Here is an 18,993-nt window from a genome sequence, read left to right as displayed (position 1 = left end):
CCCCTACATTAGGTTGATCCTCGATCACTTCGAGATCGCACCACTACAACTGAGGCCTAACGCATATATGATAGCTGTTGCTATATATCACATGTGGTGAGAACGGTCACGGCTAGTTGACTACGCTGGAGCATGCATGCTCCTATTACTTGAAGAAGAGCAAGGACAATGACTTTTTTTACCTCTTGAAATGATCTACGATCGAGGAAGGCATATTAGGTTACCCTAGTAATGTCGGGGCCTACGAAACCAAATTTTTATTTTTTCAATATGATAACGTCTGCCAATTTAGGGAACCGAGTAGGTTTTCCCCTCTTTTACTTTGTGAAGTTTTTCTTTTCCTTTATTATTTGCTTTCTAACGAGCTTTCCCGTCTCTTTGCAAGAAATAAGATGACCAGGTCATCGACTCTAATTGATTTCAACCGCATAGTAGCATTTGGTAATCTGTCCGAGCAAAGTCACGATGTGAGACTGCTTCTGACTACCGCCAACATGAGAAAATATAGTTTCTTCAACTTTGAAACTTCTCTAGAACCCTTAGTTCGTAAGTGTTCGCGGACTTTAAAAGTTCTTTCCTTTGCATGCAGTGACCTTTTTCACTAATCATACTTTCATGCAGTGATCATGCCACCTAAAGTCCCAGTACTGTTGACAACAGCTAGGGGGCTTGTTTTTCCCTAGGTTGCCCCCACTAAGCCAGTCGAGGCAATCCCTAACGACACCTCCATCACAAGATCATAGGTGGGAGCACGAACACCCACAGAACGACCAGGGAAAACTTCCAGGCTCGTGGCTGCTCGCACCCCTAAGTAGAAAACCATGGGCCAAAAAACTAGGAAGAGAAAACAGTTGTGGGCTGATGAATTAGAGTCCGAGCCAGAAGGCTTGGGGATACAGCCTTGGAGGTCATAGCCTTACCAAGCCTATCGCTCGGGGGTGACCCCAAAGCTCGCACTTGGCATTACAATAGCCCCATAGTGCTCGCGTAGAGGATAGTGGGAGGCTGTGGTCCCCGAAAAGAGATTGGCCAAAAAGCCGATTGGCGAGGTGCCAACTCATTCAAGGGTGGAGAAACATATATTGGACTCCATGGGACAACTTCCAGAACACTTGCAGCCGGTGGTGCATACCCTGTTAGAGTGCCAATTTGCTGCGGCTTTTGAAGAGTTCGTGGTCTCTAGACCTACGGACCTGATTACTATAGCGCTCCAACTGCAAGGCCAGGTAAGTCAATTCATCCTCATCAAGGATTTTTCAATATCGGTTGGTTTCATACCCTTTATGCTTTTCAGAGAAATGGAGTTTAACTCTTGTTTCCTTTCTTATGCAGTCTTTGCTCGCCATGCACTTGGCCCAATAGAAAACTGACCTGGACTCTGCTGGGGGGTTCCACAAGTTGAGGGAAGAAAATGGGAAGCTGAAGCAGGACCTAGCGACTGTGGATGCTGAGGCAAAGACATATCACATTTAGGTGAATCAATACCTAGTAGAGAGGAACTCTACCTTCGCACAGTAGAGTTCGAGAAGGTCAAGTTCGAGAAGAGATGAGAAGAGATCAATGAGCTCTAAAGGACAATGGGTAGACTCACCAAAGAGTGTGACGAGAAAGAGCAGGAGCTATAAGCGAACTCTGAACGGGCCATGAAGGTAGAGGAAGAAAGAATTCAGTTGTGGAAAAACATCGAGAAGCAGAAGAGAGCACTGGAGGCGGACCTCAAATTTTCCCAAGGGTGGGTTGCTTCATTAACTAATCAAATGAAGTGGCAAAGCTTGGAAATTGAGAAGAAGGCCGTTGACTGGGCGATTTATGCCATTTATAGCTTGCAACCAAGGAACCTGGGGATGGACCTTTTCGACCTCCGAATCGAGTACCAGAACATCCTCACTTCCATGCTGGATGCTGATGATGACATTGAGGTAGATGAGGGACAAGAGCCTTCTCCAGAGGGCGATCAATTGGAGGAATATGTCCTAGAGGACCCAGCAGCTGGTCGAGTGGTCGGCGACCAACCGGGGGATACCGAGGTCATACCCTTAGGGTCTGGAGGTGGACTAGTGATCGTTTCTTCTTGCTTCTGCACAACCTTGCTTTTAACTTTATTTCTGCACTTCGTAATTTTCTCTATACTTATTTTTATTACATAAATAAAAGAAATATTTTCTAGTCATTTGTGATAGCACTTATAATTTTGCATACTCTACAAGACAAATATTACATATGCAAACAGAAAGCTTGTAAGAATATTGCGACAAACAAGATCATACAAGATCAATTTGCTTAACAACGATCTTATTTACAAAGTTTACAAGGAAATTAAAAATTAAGAACGAGTTCGGAATTACTGGTAATAGAAGCGATGATGCTCAACATTCCAAGCTCGCGGTACTTCAAAATCGATAAGTCTTTTGAGGTGATACGTCTCTGGCTGTATCACCTTGGCGATGTGGTATGGACCTGCCTAGTTCAGTCCTAATACCCCTGTGCTTGATTCCCTTGTACTGAGAAAGACTTCTTTAAGAACTAGGTCGCCAACCTGAAAGTCTCTTCTCTGACCTTAGAGTCGAAGAACCTTTTTGCGCATTGTTGGTAGGATGCTATCCTTAACCGAGTCTTGCCGTGGTGTTTTTCAACTAAGTTCAAGCTTGCACGCAGAAGTGCTTCATTGTCTGTTTCATTGAATAGGTCTCTCTAAAGTAAACCAATCCCTACTTCTATTAGGATCATAGTCTCGCAGCCATATTCTAGTGAGAAGGGCGTTTCTGAAGTAGAGGTTTTCGGAGTTGTCCTATATGCCTATAGAACTTTTGGGAGGTCGTCAACCTAATTACCCTTGGCAGTGCCAAGCTTAGCCATCAGAGTGTGCTTAATGGTCTTGTTGACAGTTTCAACCTGACCATTGGCTTGCGGTCTTGCGATTGAGACAAACTTTTTATAGACCTGCAGCCTATCGCAAAACTGCTTGAATTCGTTATTGTCGAGTTGCTTCCCATTAAGAGATGAGTGTATAAGGAATTCCATAACGGCATACTATATTTTTGAAGATGAAGTTTTTGAGCTTCTTGGTAGTGATCGTGACCAACGGTTCAGCCTCGACCTATATGGTGAAGTAATCCATCGTAACCACTGCATACTTGACCCCTACCTTTTCGACCGACATGGGTCTAACAAGATCAATTCCCCATATGGAGAATGACCAAGGGCTGATCATGATTATCAGCTAGTGGGAAGGAGCTCGTGGTATGTTCGCACACCGCTGGCACTTGTCATACTTTTTGCTTCCCATTAAGAGATGAGTGTATAAGGAATTCCATAACGGCATACTATATTTTTGAAGATGAAGTTTTTGAGCTTCTTGGTAGTGATTGTGACCAATGGTTCAGCCTCGACCTATTTGGTGAAGTAATCCACCGTAACCACTGCATACTTGACCCCTACCTTTTCGACCGACATGGGTCTAACAAGATCAATTCCCCATATGGAGAATGACCAATGGCTGATCATGATTATCAGCTAGTGGGAAGGAGCTCGCGGTATGTTCGCACACCGCTGGCACTTGTCATACTTTTTTACAAAGTTGAAAGTGTCTTGCTGAAGTAGGGGCCAATAGTACCTTTGGCAGAATATTTTGTTGGCAAGGGATCACGCGACAGTGTGATTACAGCAGATCCCTTCATGTATCTTCCTCATGACATAGTCTGCTTCCTCATCCGTTACACATCGGAGGAGAGGGATGCTAAACCCTTGCTTGTACAATTGATCTCCTATGAGTATGTAATGAGCAACTTTGGTACACAGGATTTTTGCCTCAGTCTTGTCATTGGGCAAGATCCCATCTCGGAGATACTGAAAAATTAGAGTCATCTAGGAAATTGACTTTGTTGTAGTCACGACTTATTCAGGTGAGCTGATACTAGGAATCTCTATGTATCGAATAGAAAAACTTCTCGGCGCATCTAAGTCTAACGATGAGGCTATTTTTGCCAAGGCATCTGTGACAGAGTTACTGTCTCTAGGAATCTATCTAATTGTAAAGTGCTTGAAAGACTCGAGTGCGGCCTTATCTTTCTTCAAATAACTGATCATGTTTTCTTCTTTGGCTTGATATTCTCCTAAGATCTGATTGACAACCAGTTGGGAGTCGCTGTGAATACTGATCACGCTTGACCCTATCTCTTTTGCCAATCGCAAACTAGTAAATATCGATTTGTATTTGACCTCGTTGTTCGTAGCTTGGAACCCAACTCGAAGAATTCCATGGATATGAGTCCCTTTGGGACTAAGAAGGAGAAGGCCTACCTCGGTTCTTTTCTTGTTCAAGAAACCATCGACATAAAGACTCTAGATTGATAAGTTTTGAACAGTTTCTTAGGTGACTTTGCTAGCTTGTTGCTCGGATTCCTGATTCGGTTAGTGCGAGAACTCTGAAATGAAATTGACAATATCCTGCCCTTTAATAGTTGCTTTCGGTCTATAATGCAGATCGAACTGACTTAGTTTCATTACCCATTTGAATAACTTAGCTGAAGCCTCTAGTTTCTAAAGGACTTGCCTGAGCAAATAGTTGATCAAGACATGGATTATATGGGCATGGAAGAAGGGTCGTAGCTTTTTAGAGGTGATCAACAGGGCATAAGCTAATTGATCTATTTTTGAATACCGCATTTTGGCATCCAACAGTTGTTTGCTTGCATAATATACCAGCCATTGGACTTTTCTTTCCTCCCAAATGAGAGTTGCACTTACCGATGCTGAGAGACAGACAGGTACAGGAGAAGAATTTCCTCGGGGAGAGGCTTAGACAGGAGAGGTGACTTTCCGAGATATTCTTTTATGCTCTGAAAATCCTGCTCATAGTGTACAGTCCATTTGAATTTCTTGTTGGCTTGGAGTATATTAAAAAATGGCAAGTAACGATCTGTTGCCCTTGATATGAAGTGACTGAGAGCTACTATTCTCTTATTGAGACTTTGAACCTGTTTTCGGTTGGTCGGGCTTTTCATATCAAGGAGAGCTTTGATCTTTTCAGGGTTGATCTCTATCCCCTCTAGTTAACCATATATCCCATGAACTTTCCTGAGGATACTCCGAACGAGCACTTGAGAGGATTGAGCTTCATTCTGTACCTTCAGAGTACACTAAACATCTTAGGGAGATGTGCTATGTGATCTGAAGCAACATGCGACTTGACAAGTATGTCATCAATATAGACTTTCATCGATTTTCCACTCTACTCAAAAAACATTCAGTTAACCAACCATTGATAAGTTTCCCCGACGTTTTTCAAGCCAAAGGGCATAACCTTGTAATAATACAGCCCCCGATCTGTAAGAAATAAGGTATGCTTTTCGTTCGACACGTACATCAGAATTTGATTATATCTCGAGTAGGCATCCATAAAACTCAGTAGCTTGTGCCTGGAGGTGCCATCGACAAGCTGGTTGATTCTTGGCAAGGGAAAGTTGTCATTCGAACAGGCTTTATTGAGGTCGGTGAAGTCAACATAGTTTCGCTACTTGACGTTAGGCTTTTACTAAGATCGGATTTGCAACCCAGCTCGGGTAAAACACCTCTTGAATGGACTAGTTCAAAAGTAGTTTATCTATCTCGATTTTCAGGGCATCATAACGTTTAGGGTCCATTGCTCTTCTCTTCTAGCGAATCGGCTTGACCACACTGTCAATATTCAACGCATGACATATGACATTCGGGCTGATCTTGATCATGTCAGCATGAGTCCATGCAAACATGTCGACATTTTCTCTGAAGAAACTTGTCAAGTCTTTGGCGAGATGAGGGTTGAGATTACTCTTGATTCTCAACACTCGGGTTGGCTCATCTCGGTCGACTGACACCTCGGATAAATCCTTGACCAGCCCATTATGAAGGCATTCTTGGATGCGAGGATCCATGTTATCCTCGACCGAGCTGGGATGTGGCTCAATCCTACTGATTGCCATTGCCTGTTTAGGGATGCCAACTGATATTCCTCTTTCCTTGCATGCCATCTGCACTGCTCTTATGCAGTAGTCACGAGATTTGCATTGAGATTTGTTTACTTTCCCTATCCTCGTCAGGGTCGGGAACTTTATTTTCAGATGGTAGATGGAGGTGACTGCCTTGAAGTTTCTCAGTAGAGGTCGTCCCAAAATTCCATTGAAGGCGAATGGATAATCTACCACCAAAAATTTAGTTATTTTGGTCATTTTGTCGGTTTCTCTCAATGTGACTAGGAGCGAGATCGTTCCCCTAGGAATCAGATGATCCCCAGTAAAACCATAAAAAAGGATGGAGGCATGCTTCAAATTTGCCTCGTCCAATTGTATTTTCTCGAAAGCTCGCTGAAATAGGATATTCATGTCACTCCCATTGTCCACAACATCCTGTGGACTTCGCATCGACCTATTTTGGGCACGATGACGAAGCATCCTCATGGGATGATGCAATCACACCGCATCTTTCTCAGAAAAGGTGTTCTCCTCCTCTCTGTGAACTTTAGCGAGTCGCAGCGCCATGCTCATTACACTTACGGGGTCATGACGGGCTTCTGAGCATACCTCTCTTGAGCACCTCGAGAATTCCTCGCGAGGTGTGGTCCTCTAAAGATGATCCCCACACAATAGAGTCATTTGCAACCACGACACTTTTTCTGTGGTTTCTCTTAATCTTTCTCCCAAATGGGAGTTGGGCCATGCTTGATGAAGTCTTCAATTGCCTACTTGAAAGCTCGATACTTATCAGTGTGATGCCCATTATCTCTATGATAGTGGTAGTAATTTTTATTGTTTCTGGCTTTGGGGGGATTTTTCATGGGCTTTGGCTCTTCGAGCAAGTTAACCTCCTCTGACTTATCTAGAATGGCTGATACTAAGGCATTCAAATGAGTGTATTGATTCTTGTTGCGATCGTGATGAGGAACTGGGGCATAAGATTTCTTGGGTTCAAATAGTTGCTTTTTTCCTTTTCGCTGAACATCATTAGCCCATCTGTGATCAGTTTTCATATTCTCCTCCCGGTTGGGGGCATTGCTCAAGGGATCGGGGTCGTGGCGATTGAGAGCGGCCATGAAATTTTCAATTTGGAGGTTGTAGAAGTGAGTGAGGGAAACATCGTCCTTAGATTGCAGTTCCTTCCACAAATCTGTCTGTGGACAAACTCCCGTGATAATGAGAGTCCAAACGGACTCTTCGGGAGTATGAGCCACTTTGTGGAGTCTCCTATGAAATTTGTCTATGTAAGATTGGAGGGATTCATCCCTCTTTTGCCATATGTTGCTTAGATAGTTCAATGGCATTGAGAACTTCCTGTTCGCCTAGAAGTGTCTCAAGAATGATGAACTCATTTAAGGCCATGAGCTATTGATCTAGCGGGAAGCGCTCTGAACCAGCGTTTGGCATAAGCAGTCAGGGTTACTGCTAAGTAATGATATTTTGCAAAGCGAAAGACCTGGTGGAGTTCTATGAGGTCATTGAATTCGTACAAGTGATCATGTGGGTCTAAATTCCCATCAAATGCTTGCATGTTAGGCATTCTAAATCTCGATGGGAGAGGAGCAGCTAACACTACTGGAGAAAAGAGAGACGCCTCTACGACCTTCCCACACTCATTCTGTTGTAGTTCCCCAATCTGAGGCAACAGAGCTGCCTAGGGATCACTTTCGCAACATAGTTTCGACCCTCATGGTTACGGTTGAGGAAAGACTGCAAATCGGGCTCTTTCTCGACTTGGCCAGAAACTCTGACAAACCTTGACACATACGGACTGGAGCCGTGTGATGGCATTGAGTGATTCGGGGAATTTCTCCGATCTCCGTGGTGGTTCGAACCGACTTGCAGACGACAGGGATCTCCCACACGATGACTGTCGAGGTCATCGTTTTGACGATATTGGGAATCTTCTCACCTTGCACTTTTATGGGAGTGCCCATGAGACGTGGCATGGGACAACTCATGCTGCGACATGTCGCCGAGTCGTAGTGCCACGGGTATTCTACCAAGTGCTTGACCGACATTCGCTGGTCCCTTGGAGCCCTCTGGTCTGCTGTTTGCCACTTGTTTTCCCTTTCTTTGACGCATTGTAGTGTGCGCGGTATGGGCTTTTGCCCTTTCTCGCTCTTTCACGTGACCTGTAGGCATTTTTGGCGGTGGCAACACCTTATTGGATTCTGGTGGCACGACTCGATCCAATCGACCTAGCCTTTGGCTAACCGTTTGGAGAGTATTATTGAACCTCTCTAGGTAACTCATGATGACTGGGTCGAGCCAAGAGCTTGAAGGAAAATTTTGCCATGGACACTGTTGGACTAGTGACACTTTGGGAGAGTGTCCTCTGTACCTGGGGATTTCCTCATTGTCCTAGTCAATTCGCTCAGGTTCGAAACCGTGAGCCATTTGCTGATTGGTAGGACCGATTAGTCAGGATTTCTGATGAAGAGCCGATACTAAATTAAGCCCTCCTTCTAGCTCCAAATTGTTGATGCTTGGTTTTGACACCACAACGACTCCCACGTGCAAAGTGCTAAGCGGAATTAAAGATCACACGTGATAAGGAAACGTGAAATGAAACAATGAATGAGAGCGCATATTTAAAGTGGTTGGAGGCTCAAAGCGAATCCTACGTCTACTGCTATTGATTATAGATGGGTAAAATCAGGTCGCGTATAGCGAGCTGGAGTATATCTAAGGAGAATAAAAAAGAGGGAGGAGAATGTGTAAGCTATTTTAGAATAAGAGAGCCAATCCCATGGATGAGAGGGATGTCCTTATTTATAGTAAGGTAATGATTACTAGTTTTGCAAGGGGTAGGTGCCGTGCAAATCCTCTTTACATTCAGTGGTTATTCTGCAGAGAAATATCCTCAAATTGCATAGGGCTTGGATAGGTGGATAATCCCTAACCACTCGCAAGCTTGACATCACCTACAACAAACAAGAAAACCATACCTTGCGTCATTGCGTGACATGACAAACACCTAGATGATACAAAACTTTCCTGAACCCTGATTGGCTCTTGCTTACGAGGTCCATGTCAGCTCTAACTTTTCAAGCACAACACACTTGTTAAATCAAGGGGATAATCCTACTATAATGGACGAAAACTTCAAGGTGGATAAAGTCTTTCTCGCAATGAATGCACTATTTAATTGACTTGTGATGTTTTAGCTTTTTGAGCAAATAAAATGTACGTAAAAAACATTGGCCCACTACGAGACAACAACTTAAAATGATACGTTAATATTATAAACAAATTTATGGATATATTAATGTTACATCTCCCACTATTAGGTATAGCATTTTGTCTTCGACTATGTTGTATCAGCGTACACATGCAGAATGGTCATATAATACAAAATATATAATAGCAACCCTTTAGACCATCTCCAACCCATTGCACCAAATTGGTACAAGTTTCACACCAAATTGGTTGTGATTTTATGTAAACACTATTGCATCTCCAACCCATTGCACCAAATATTACACCAAAAAGAATATTTTAGAATATATTCTTTTCTTTTAATTATAATTAATAATAATCTATTTCACTATTATTTTGTATATATTAATTAAATATTGAGAATAATATTTTGATTAAACACATTACTTTGAAATTATACTAATTTAATGAAATTAAGCATTTATTTATCAAATAAAAAACATTACATTTAATATAAAAAAACATACATTAATAAAATGCAATTTAAAAAAAAAAAAAAGACAAACAACAACAAAAGTAAAAATTCACATGATAGTAATTTATATTTCCGAATTAGTATATTTTTTACACAAATGACAATTAATGCATTTCGAAGAGCTTGCGTGAATTTTTTTAAAATGAGCAATAAAGAATCATGCAAAAAAGAGCTCAACAACAAGGTCAAGGATCCTAAAATAGCTCTAGTTCTTTCTAATTTTGATGATCTAGAGGATCACCGAAACTGATTCACCGAATACTCAATTGTTATTTAAGTTTATGTGTATTTTCTTTAATTTTAGTGTTTTAAAATAGTGTTAATTTTATTTTAAGTATTGTAGTTTATATTTGCATTGAATAAAGTGTTTATTTTTAATTTCATCATTTTTTGAATTATATAATATTATGAATTATAATTATAATATTACCCAAAAATAATTAAATAACTTAAATACAAATAATAAAAATTAAATAACAAAAAAATAAACTGTTTGAACAAGCCCGCCAAGGTGCAGCATGCACAGTGCTACACCAAATATGGTGTGGCACTGTAACTGGGCACCAAATGGTGCCCAAATTAGCGCTGGGGTGGAGTGCCCCTGCGTCATTTTGGTGTTAAAACACCAAAATGACGCTTACACCAAATGACGCAACTTTAACTTAACCCGCGCCACTTGCTGCGCCAAATTGGTGTCTTGCTACAGTGCCATGCCAAATTTGGTGTTGCCCTGTAGCTCCACACAAATGGCGTGGCATTGTTCATACATTAAATTTTTTTTTTTTAATTGTTATTGTATTTAAATTAATTTGATTATTATTATATTAATATTATAATAATAAATTCATAATAATGATATATTCAAAAAATGATGAAAAATTAAAAACAAATTTTATCAATGTAAATATAAACTACAATAACTCAAAATAAAAATTAACACTAATTTAAAAACAAATTAAAAAAAGAAATACAACCAAACTAAATAACAATTATATTTCGGTATATTAGTTTGGATCGTAAGATCATCAAGATATGAAAGAATAGAGTTTTTTGAGATCCTGACTTTGTGTTGAGCTCTTTTTACATAATTTTTGTTCGCGCCATTTTGAAAAAACTCACGTAGGATTGGATCGGTTATAGAATTCAAATCATTGAATAAATTTTGTTATCTTCCGATATTTGCTGAAGCCAATTTTTTCAATTGGATTTCATGTATTTTGTGTCCTAGCTTAGTTGCCCCGATTGAAAATAGCAGAGCTGCTAATCGAGGATGATCGTAATGTTGAGCATCGATTGACAATCAGATGGAAGCGCTAACTCCTGAAATTGAAATTGTCTGTATATGAAAATGGCCGATTTTAAAATTTTTGCTTAACATAGACAAACAAGGATATAGAGGCTCACCATGTTCTTCGAAATGCATTAATGATGATTTACGGAAAGATATATAATTCGGAAATTAAATTCCTATCCAATTGAAATTTTACTTTTTTTGTTGTTGTCTTTTTTTTTTTTTTTTGGCATCATTTTATTAGATGTAAGTTTTTCTATTTTAATTGTAATGTTTATTTGATTAAATAAATGGTTATTTATTAAATTAGTGATAATTTTAAAGTAAATTATTATTTAAAAAAATATCTTATAATATTTAATTAATATATATATTATATATTATATAATATATATATAATATATAATAATGAGAGAAATAGATAATTGTTGGTATTATAATAAAGAAAAAGAAAGAGAATATTCTAAAGAATATTATTTTGATGTAATAGTTAAAGGTGAAATAGTGTTTATAAAAAAAAAAAAAAATCACACAATTAGATTGAAAGTTACTCTAATTAGTGCAATAGTTTGTGATAGTATGGGATGGTATTAGGCGTATCCAATAAATAATAACTTATCAAAACTTGGGCACACGTAAGAATATTCAAAGTTCAAACTTTCGCTTGACAAGCAGCTTATTATAATTTTGTTGAAAGAACTTTGCCATTAAGTAGCTTGCCCACCAAGTTTTTAAATAACATGTTTTATTTATTTAGTTTTAAAAAATGAACGGGATTTTTGAAGTGGAGAAATTCGCAAAAAGAAATAATTTAAAAAAAAAAATTTGCACCAGGAGGTCAGGAGACTAAAAAATGACTTTTAGTGGATTTTTCACATCAAAAGACCCTTTTGGATTCTAAAAGATCCAGGATGAACTTAGAAACTGATGCTGACTTTTGGCAAAAGAATCCTCTCTCTTCCTTTATAATTGAGTCTATATGCTATAGTTATGTAAAGGAAAGTTTTTGAAAGAAAATGGAGGACCAAAGAGGTGAAGAAACTCACATCCTTCAATACCTTCCATGCACAAGGTCACATAACCCATGCTCAATTATCCAAACGTTTAGCCTCAAAAGGTCTCAAAGTAACCCTAGTCACGCCGAACAACCCCTATCCATTCAAGGCGAAAGCCTAACCAGTTCCACAAATTGAGTCTATCCCGATGGATCAGTTGATGCGGGAGTTAACGTCAGAAACTTCGTGAATACACGAACGTTTCAAGGTTGTGTTTCCACAAAAATAGCCAAACTTATTTAAAAAACATGAAGTTTCTGGTATCCTGTAAGTTCATCGTTTATGACTCGGTTATTCCATGGATGCTAGATGTGAAGAGGATTTGGCCTGGATGGAGCTCCGTTTTTCACTCAAGCCTGGGCAGTTAATGCAATTTTATTATCATTTTCATCAAGGGACATTGAAAGTTCCTTCAGAAGGGGATCTTGGTGTCATTGCCTTCGATGCCGCCGCTTGGATTAACGATCTTCCATCGTTTATTGTGATAAACTGGCGCTTATCCATCTTACTAAATGTGGTCGTGAATCAATTATCAAATATTCATGAAGCAAGTTGGATCTTGTGTAACACTTTCCTGAAGCTGGAAGATGAGGTATGTTGAAATTATTCAAATGTATATCATCATTTAAGAGCAAACGACGTGTTCCCACCCAAAATTAGCAAAATAGCAAGTTTCCACCCCGGATTCATTATTCCAGATTCCTACTCTTAACCGGTAGTGACTGTGAAGTTGTGACACTACCTCCTCGGACACATCAGTTCGAGTTTTATTCCGCAACCAGAAAACCAGAACTCCCCTCACCTGCAACATGCTTTCGTGCGCGCCCAGAGCCAACTAGCGCGCGCGACTGACTTGCAGCGGCAGAGGGAGGTCACGGCTGGCAAACAACGAGCGGAGAGGGGTTGGTTTAGAGGGAGGATAGAGGTCAATGGTGACGGTCGGCGGCGGCGCGGCAGTGTAATGGGTTGGAAATCAGGGGTTTTGAAATGATTATTTAACCTTTAAACGTTAGTGTTAAAAATTTCTCTTAAGGTGTGAATCTGGAATAATGAAACCAAGAGTAAACACTTTCCATAACGCTAATCTTTGTGGTGGGAACATGTCGTTTGCTCTTTGTTTAATAATAAATACCCGACGCATTTACGTTGGGGTATGGAAATTTACTACGTCGATGCAATGGCAATGTGTTTGAACTTCTTTTTTTTTTTTTTTTTGGCGTCGGAGTGGCTTAAGGGTGTTGATATTACGTTTTCTAAAGATTATTATGTGATATATAACAAATTAAGATCCTAATTTTGTAATTAAATGTTATTATTTCAGTACTGAACTGGTGGCTACTCGATTTCCGATTAGACAATTGGACCAGTAATTCCATCAATTTACTTAGACAAGGTTGCCAAATGACAATGATTATGGCCTCAGCCTCTTCAAACCAAAGAGTGAAACTTGCAAGACGTGGCTAGATTCAAAGGAAATCAATTCAGTTATTTATGTATCATTCGGAAGTTTGTCAGCCTTAGGAGAAGAGCAAATGGAGGAACTCGTATGGCCTGAAGAGAAGCAACAGCTTCTTCTTTGGGTAGTAAGGGAATCGGAAACCGAAAAGCTTCCCAAAAATTTCTATGAGGAAACATCCGAGAAAGGTTTGGTTGTGAGTTGGAGTCCTCAACTTGAAGTTCTATCATAAATCGTGGGGTGTTTCATGACACATTGCGGATGGAACTCAACGCTCGAGCATTGAGTTTGGGGTGCCAATGGTGGCAATGCCTCAGGAAAGATCAAACAACTAATGCTAAGTATGTTGAAGATGTGTGGCAGGTTGGGGTTAGAGTAAGAGTTAATGAAAAAGGGATTGTGACGAGAGAGGAGATTGAGATTTGCATAAAGGAAGTCATGGAAGGAAGAGATCAAAGAACATAGAAGGAATTCGGAGAAGGGGAAAGAATCGGCTAAGAGGCAGTAAATGATGGGGAGCTCTGATGAGAACTTAGAGGAGTTTGTCACGCAATTTATCCAGTTGATTTTTGTTATCTAAAAATTTAAATAATTCTTGCTCTCATACGTCCCAGAAATATTCATCTTTTAGGTGGAAATCTTGAGAGTTTTCTCACTTTACTAGTTGATTAAACTTTGGCAGAATGAGCTAATTTGTTATTTGTGCTTAAATATAAAACTAAGATAATCATAGTTGCGAAACACTCCCTATTATGATAACATTTCAATCTTCATCCAGCTGCCACAGCTAGCTTGCATCACGAGGCCACATAGTTAGCCTTGAGCTTTTCTCAAGGTTCAACACTGAGACGCATTTCAGCTCTAGAGCTTGAGACACTCCAAGCATATAACAACAGAAACATTCAGACAAAGCTTAAGCAAGAGTTAAACAAAGTATTTAGCTACCAAAGCATAATGAAACCCAAATGAAAGTAGCAAAAACCAAGGGATATTCAGAGAATTATCAGAGATATATTCAAGTTTAAATAAAACGCATTGGAGAATAGAGTGTAAGAAACTTGCAACTAATACAAGGGACAACCAGCAACATGTTACTTTGTGTTTTGTCATTTTAAAAGTTTTCACCAACTTCTTGGGACACACTGACAAAGCAAAACAAATACACCATATGCGTTAATGATAAATATACATGGACCACTTATGTTATGTTAGATAGGATATATTTTAGCATCAAATAGAAATGTAACAAGTGTACTTAGAATCGTGGAAGAGTATCATCAGTGGACTCTGATGTACCCACGGACATGCATGAAAACAAACTTAACTGAGTGTGGTGACATCGACATAAAGGGCCATGACACTGGAATAAAGGCTAAATGATTGTGCAATTAAAAACGAAATCTCTACATCAAAACTAGTGTTACCATAGTAAACTCGTAAGTTTAACAAATATTTTTTTATCCATTTGTTACATAAGCAATGAGGTCAAGAAGTTTGACAAAATTTTTTTATCCATTTGTTTACATAAGCAATGAGGTCAAGAAGTTTGTCTCTTACAGGACTATTGTTTTATTATTATTATTCAGTGTCGCCCAAGACAACCACGTCTATTGTTTTGTGATTTTGATTTTTGTTTTTGTTTTTTTTTTGTTTTTAATTAAAAGTTGGCAGTGTCGTTATAATTTATTATATACTAGCTCCTTAATTAGTGCTTGGGTTTTTTGGTAACTCTGAGGTAGAGAAAGATTGATTACATAATGGAGAAAATAGAGCAAAGACCATGCGTGAAAACTCATATCTTATGTTTCACTATCCTGCACAAGGTCACCTCAACCTTTCATTCAATTATGCAAACGGTTGGCTGCAAAGGGCTTAAGGTGACCCTAATCTCACCATATTATCCTCCACCAAGCTCATCCGAACCCAAGACAGTTCCATCAATGTCGAGCTCATCCCGATGGTTCGAAGACAGCGAAACGAGGAATATCGATACCTTCTTTGGCGTTACAAGATCTCCGTTTCCCAAACTCTAGCGGAGTTATCGAAAAACAAATAGTTCTGAGTATCCACCTAAATTTCTCATCTATGACTCGATTCTACCGTGGGGTTGACGTTGCAAGAAGATTTGGTGTGGATGGAGTTCCATTTTCACCCACCTTGGTGTGTTAATGTCATTTATTATCATTTTTTAAAGGTACATTCAAGGTTCCTTTAGAGGAGCCACGTATCATGCCTTCGATGCCACCGTTAAGGGTCAATGATCTACCATCATTCTTGATGAAACTGGCCTTACCCATTTTTAAAGACGTGGTCATCAATCAATTTACCAATATGAAGAATCAAAATGGATATTGTCTAACACTTTCGATAAACTCGAAGATGAGGTAAATTTAATTTATATGTTCATGGTATATATATTTAATATTCTCTATGATTTTTTTTTTCAAATTATATTATCATATGTTAAGATTGTAAGTACTATTTTGCATAGTTAATGTTGTTGATTTTAATATAAATTTATGAAACTGACCTAGGAATTTGTTTATGCTTATATTTGGAGATTTTCCTTAGTAATCAATTAAACATTCTATTAGCAGCAACTGAAATGGGTGGCAAGTAGATACACAAATCACAGTTGGACCAACCATTCCATCAATGTACTTAGACAAGCGATCGAGAATGACAAAGACTATGCATAAGCTCTTTCAATCCAAACCCTGATACTTGCATGAAATGGCTAGACTCCAAGGAGACTGGCTCTGTAGTTATGTATCATTTGGAAGCTTGGCCGCCCTGGACAAAGAGCAGATGGAGGAAGTAGCATGGGGCCTGAAGAGAAGCAACAGTCTTCCTGTGGGTAGTGAGGGAAACGAATCTGAAAAGCTCCCGAAAAATTTCTTTGAGGAAACATTTGGAAGGGTTGGTTGTGAGTTGGAGTCCTCAACTTGAAGTTCTAGCTCACAGGTCAGTGGGGTGTTTCATGACACATTGTGGTGGAACTCAACGCTTGAGGCCTTGAGCTTGGGAGTGCCGATGGGGGCGATGCCTCGATGGTCGGATCAAACTACTATGCTAAGTTATTGAAGATGGTGGCAGGTGGGGGTCAGGGTAGAGTTAATGAGAAAGGAATTGTGACAGAGAGGAGGTTGAGCTGTGTATAAGGGAAGTCATGGAAGGACAGAGATCAAAGAATATAAGAAGGAATTCGGAGAAGTGGAAAGAATTGGCTAAAGAGGCAGTGATGAAGGTGGAAGTTCTGACAAGAACATTGAGGGATTGTTGTTAAACTTGTATGCAGCTGATTCTACAGCATTATAATTAAGTACTTGATTACTTATTGGAGGATGTGGATCAAGTCAAGTATTGAATCACAATAAACAAAATTACGAAAATACTCTGTTTAGATATTTTGAAATATATTTGTCACTAATTCTTAAAAATACTTGGGCTTAAACAATATATTTTATAGAATAAACATAACCATGAAAAAACTAGGATTCAACTATCAAGGAGGCATAATTTAATCAAAAATCTAATTTCCCATCTACAAACATATAAGTTTGCTAAACAGTCAAAGCATCATTGCATCGTTCACTTCTAACTTCCCCAAGGTTACACATAACACCACCAGATTATTGCTCTAGTCCGATGCAGAGAATGCGCCAGTTCAGAGTAAATTTGCGTGGTTGCAGCTGTAAAACGACACCAGAAATCGAGCCACCCGTTTTGTCGCTTGAGGCTTGTCGCATTTCTAATTTTTTGACGCCAACCACCGCATCGTTCTATATTAAAGGACCCCGACGCAGGCAGAGTCGTTTCACCTCCGATGGAGGTAGCAGCCCCAAATAAAACTACGACGCCAAGATTGACATTGCATACTGGAGCCTATCAAAACGAAAATCCCAGTCACTTAAGAATTTTTTCTTAGTTGTTTTGTTGTCATTTTACATTGTTGAAGATCAATTTTCGTTAGCTCTATCCACATCTCCTCCCATCACAATAGTTTTGTATTCAATCAAACTTAGAAGGCGCAGTGTGTGTCCCAAAATACTGCATCAAAAAACAGATAAAAAAACTTTAATTACCAACAATGATATCAAACGGCTTATAATTAAGTTCAACAAATAATTTAACCCAAAGTGATGCCGGGATCCTCAAACACTCTTTCCACTTGTTCTTCTATTTAATCGAAAGATTACAAAATATATTTAGAGCCAAAACAATACAAAGAAAAGAAATAAATAAAACCTTAATCTTAACCGTTACCGTAAATCAAAAGCATGGAAAATTACTCTCGCATTCTCTTTTTACTCTTGACCCAAATACTCCATTTTTGGGGTTATTTACACTTTCATCTCTAAGGTTTGGAGAATATAACATAACTCTAGCACAATGAGCATGAGATAGGAACAGTTTAGTTCAATATATTTTTTACTTTTTTTTTTTATCATTTATTTATTTCTAATAACATGTAGATAAGACAACCTAATTATAGACTTTTTATAAAAAGTCTCACTTGGTTGGACTAATCTGTTCGTATCCTATATTATTGGAGATATATAAATATGCTTCAAACGTTAAGGATAAAAATGTAAATAATCCTCCTTGTTCTTTTCTTCTTTCTCCATCATTTCCTATTTCTCCAATTTTGCAAATTAGGCTTGCAAGTCCAACAAGCATTAAATGCTTGTCTTCATTTTGTTTCTTTTCGTCATGTTTTATTCAAGCGATCCATTAAGATTGAAAGCTTTCAAATAAACCCTCTTTTCTCATGTCACATTACCTCGTCCTATATTCTCTCAATAAATACAGATTACTTGTGCTACAGCATCGTGACATGCATGTCATATTTTATCTGTCGCCGTAAGCCAAACTGCACAAGCTAAAACATTTATAAGCATCAACTCTATGCACTGTTAAATCCTCATTCTTCTGATTTTCTTTCCAATTTAACCTCACCCTCTCATTCTTTTTATCTTAAACCATCCACTTAGATTAAAAACACTACGAAAAGAACCCTACTGACTAGGGTTGTGCAAAAAAACTGGCCAGAACCAGAAACGGCAGGTACCCAGGGTTCTTGTTCTAGTTCCTACCTGGAATCGGCCCTTACAAGGTAGGTTCTGATCCTAGAAATCAGGAACCGACAGGTTTTGATTTTGGTTTCACCCCTGTAAGAACTAGGAATTGGAATTGGAACCGAGATCCAGATACCTGAGTAGAAATCGGGACTGAATTATAATTTTTGTAAATTATTGGGGGTCTATATAGTTTTTAAGGATTTATTTGTCATTTTTAAAAAAAATAGAAGGGTAATTGAAATTAACGTAGGTACTCGGAACCGGAACCTATGTTCCAGGTTCTGGTTCCTGATTTCTAAGAAACGAAACCGGTTAATTCTAGTTCCTTTGAATTTGGGCGAGTACTCGGACTTGCCCACCCTTACTACCGACCAATCATTCTAATTTGGCCAGTTTCGATTCCTTTGAGTTTGGGCGGGTACT

At 39.0% G+C, this 18,993-nt stretch overlaps 1 pseudogene; it reads left to right on the top strand.

Annotated features, from left to right (window-relative positions):
• Nucleotides 1–12,331: 12,331 nt before the first annotated feature.
• On the top strand, nucleotides 12,332–14,069 carry LOC116115468 (annotated as a pseudogene).
• The last annotated feature ends 4,924 nt before the right edge of the window (nucleotides 14,070–18,993 follow it).

This window comes from Pistacia vera, unplaced genomic scaffold, assembly GCF_008641045.1.
Source record: "Pistacia vera cultivar Batoury unplaced genomic scaffold, PisVer_v2 Contig741, whole genome shotgun sequence".
Lineage (NCBI taxonomy): Eukaryota > Viridiplantae > Streptophyta > Magnoliopsida > Sapindales > Anacardiaceae > Pistacia > Pistacia vera.
Note: the sequence above shows the minus strand (reverse complement) of the source record. Positions and strands in the feature narration are given on the sequence as shown.